This window comes from Hibiscus syriacus, unplaced genomic scaffold (assembly GCF_006381635.1).
Source record: "Hibiscus syriacus cultivar Baekdansim isolate YM2019G1 unplaced genomic scaffold, ASM638163v2 tig00113123_pilon, whole genome shotgun sequence".
NCBI lineage: Eukaryota > Viridiplantae > Streptophyta > Magnoliopsida > Malvales > Malvaceae > Hibiscus > Hibiscus syriacus.
In genome coordinates, this window is record NW_024063443.1 from 201272 (window position 1) to 205000 (window position 3729).

A 3729-nucleotide genomic window follows, 5' to 3' on the forward strand; every position below is an offset into this window, starting at 1 on the left:
CTATAGGGTGCTATGGAACAAAATTATGGTGTTGTGGCAACCTTTGGGTAAGTTTCAACTGGTGGATCTTAGTAATGAATACTACCTCGTTCGTTTGAAAATGAATATGATTATATAAAAGCTTTGACGGAGGGACCATGGATAATCTTCGATAGTTATTTGACTGTGTAGCCATGGAGTCATACTTTTAACACATCGAGTGACTATCCCTCCTAGGTTATCGTGTGGTTTCGTTTCCCTAGCCTCCCATACAGATATTACTCTAAATCCTTATTACGTATGATAGCCTCGGAGATAGGGAAGGTGATTAAGATTGACTATAACACGAACGTGGGTGAGAGGAAAAAGTTTGCTAGATTGGCGATTGTAATGGATCTCAATAAACTGTTACTCCCGTGTATCGACATTGATGGGTTCGTTCAAAGATTGGAGTATGAGGGTTTACCACATATTTGCTTTCACATTGGAGTGTATGGCCACTCGAAAGAGGAGTGTGATAAGAGGCCGCAAGGTGCAACAACACCTGCAAATAATAACGTGGAATTACCGAATGGGACTGGAGGAGTAAAAACGGTGCAGTTATCTCCTTTGTCGGGGAGTGAGGAACCATCTGTTACAATTCAGTCACGACCATCTATGGGGGAATCATCTTACGATCAATATTGAGGATGGATCATTGAATAACCGAAGTACTGAAAAGGGTAGAGGGGCGCGACTCCGTCGAGACTTTTAAGGGTTCGAATTTACTGCAGAAGAAGAGTTTGAAGGTTAAAAACAAAATTATCATAAGCTCCTGGTCGTTCGTTACTGAACGAATGGGTAAGTTCGGCAACGAAACTCATTGAGGAATTTACATCCTCTCATGTGATGAATAAAGACATGCATGTGGCTCAGATAGACGTTGGGGGATATCCTATGAGTGTTGACAAGAACAGACTGCACCCATCCCTTGGTGAGATTGCATAATTCTTCCTTGCTTTTATTCTTTATGGTTAGTTTCATGTTTTGGAATTGTCAGGGTGCTGCAAGCCCCTCTTTTCGATGCTATTTCAGATGTTTTGTTAAGGAGTTTGGAAACAAGAGTAAGTGGTCAGAGAGCGGATGATATAATCAAAAACTTGAGATATCCACTCTTTTCACATTGAAGCCCATAGTTTTAGTGGTGATATTTGGCTTCAATGGAAGTAAGAGGTTAGTGTTGAAATCGTGTGCATCTCGAACTAATTTGTTCATGTGTTAGTGAAGTCCCCAATGATCTCGGTTCCGGTATATGTCACGGTTGTGTATGCCAGTCCGCAGGCATGTGCTCGGAAGAACTTATGGTCTCAATTGGCTAGTATTAATCCTGGCGAGGCAGTTCCATGGCTCCTTGGTGGGGATTTTAACGCTATCTTAAATCCGAATGAGAGAATTGGTGGTGTTTTGTGCAGAGATGGAGTTAGTCAAGGTTTTAATGATTTTGTTTTTGATAATGCTTTAATGGATGTTGGCTTTCAAGGCTGTCAGTTTACTTGGTCAAGGGGAGCGCTTCACCAAAGGTTGGACCGTTGTATATCTAATGACTGCTGGATCAATTTATTCCCAGAAACAACTGTGTTGCATTTGAACTGCTTGGGTTCCGATCATAGACCCATTCTTGCTCAATTTAGCAAGAGACATGTCACTCCCACGTGAAGATTGTCCGCTTTGTTTTATCTTGGAAGGAGCATCCTACCTCAAGGATCTTTTGCGAAATTCGTGAGATATGTCTTTGAATGTGCGCAACAATTTGGAGAAGATTAAATCGATACTTGAACACTAGAATTCGCATACCTTCAGTGGGATTGAGAAAAGGAAGAAGCAGATTTTTGCTCGTCTAAGGAGAATTGACAAGTTCCTAAATAATCGTAATTCAAATTTTCTTGTTAATCTTGAATCTCAATTGAAAGAAGAATTGGATGTTCTTCTGGGGCAAGAGGAAGCCATTTGGAGACAGAAAGCTAGATACGAGTGGTACTGGAGCGGGGATAGAAACACAAAATTTTTTCATGCTTGTGCCAAGGGAAGAAGGCGAGTGAATATAATTATGGCTTTGCATCTTGAAGATGGAGAGTGGTGTTCGGATACCGGGACTTTACAACGTTTGGCGGTGGATTTTTATTTTATTTTATTTTATTCACGAGTGATGGTGGTAATTTTCAAGCTTATGAGATTCGTGGGATGTTTCCGAGATTAAATTATGATGAGAAGAAACTTGTGGAGGCTCCAGTTTTGGAAGAAGTTATACAAGTGGTGTTTGAGAAGCATCCTTCTAAAGCCCTCGGGGTGGATGGGTTTCATGCTTTCTTTTACCAGCGGAATTGGGATATTATTGGCCCTAGTTTGATTCGCTTTGTTCAAGAGAGCTTGTTGAAAATTCAATATTTGCCTAAATAAGTTCACACCTAAATTAATTTGATGTCATTGCTTACATCAATTTAGTTTTGATGTCATTGCTTACATCAATTTAGTTAGGTGAAAGTTAAATATTTTTCTCATGTTTTAATTTCAATGGTTTAGATTATTTAGTGCTTATTTTAATGAGTGGTTTAGATTGTTTCTTGTAACCTATAAATACCCTACTTGTATTTGAGTTTTATCATCCAACAATCAAAGCTTAATTATAAGCATTTGAAAGATTTCTTAAGAGTTCTTCCCTTTTGTAATTTTGTGAGATTATTCTAAAGAGTTTTTTTTTTCTTCTCGATCAATTAGAGTTTTTACTCTATTTTGATTCAACAATTGGTATCAGAGCCACGCTTTTAAGGTCTCTTGAAATTCTGAGTATGCTCTGTGGCTGCAGTTTTTAACTGATCTTCCACATCAGAAAATATTTCTTGAGTTATTGTCGGGGTTATTACAAACCTTGTGGAGCTTCTTTGTGTTTAGAGTAATTTAGTACTCTGCACGTTTGTTACTCAAGCTTGTTCGGTGTAGTCAAAGCCTTGCCGTTAAGATGGGTGATCTTCAAGTAGTTGGAGGGATCAAGAAGCTCAACAACAAAAACTACAACACGTGGGCAACATGTATGGAGTCATACTTACAAGGTCAAGACCTTTGGGAGGTTGTCGGTGGTGGTGGTGGTGAAGTTACACAATCGGTGACAGAAGATGCCAATGGAATCTTGCGAAAGTGGAAAATTAAAGCAGGCAAAGCAATGTTTGCTTTAAAGACCACAATTGAAGAAGAAATGTTGGAGCACATTCGGGATGCTAAAACACCAAAGGAAGCATGGGACACTTTTGTTATACTCTTTTCGAAGAGGAACGATACAAAATTGCAACTTCTCGAGAATGAACTTCTATCAATGACGCAACGCAACATGGCAGTTGCCCAATACTTTCACAAGGTGAAGTCGATATGTTGCGAAATTTCAGAATTAGATCCGACAGCTGCTATTGGGGAAGCAAGGATAAAAAGAATAATTGTCCATGGTTTGAGACCCGAATATCGAGGGTTTGTTACCGCTGTACAGGGATGGCCGACACAGCCATCGCTTGTTGAGTTCGAAAATTTGCTTGCAGGTCAAGAAGCCATGGCCAAGCAAATGGGAGGAGTCTCGCTGAAGGGTGAAGAGGAAGCGCTCTACACCAGCAAAAGCAGAGGCACTTTTCAGCGGTATACTGGCAGTGGATCTAAAAAGGATGGTGACAAGGTGAAAAATTACCAAGGAAAGGGAGGCCCTCATTTAGGGGGAGCATCCAAGAATCG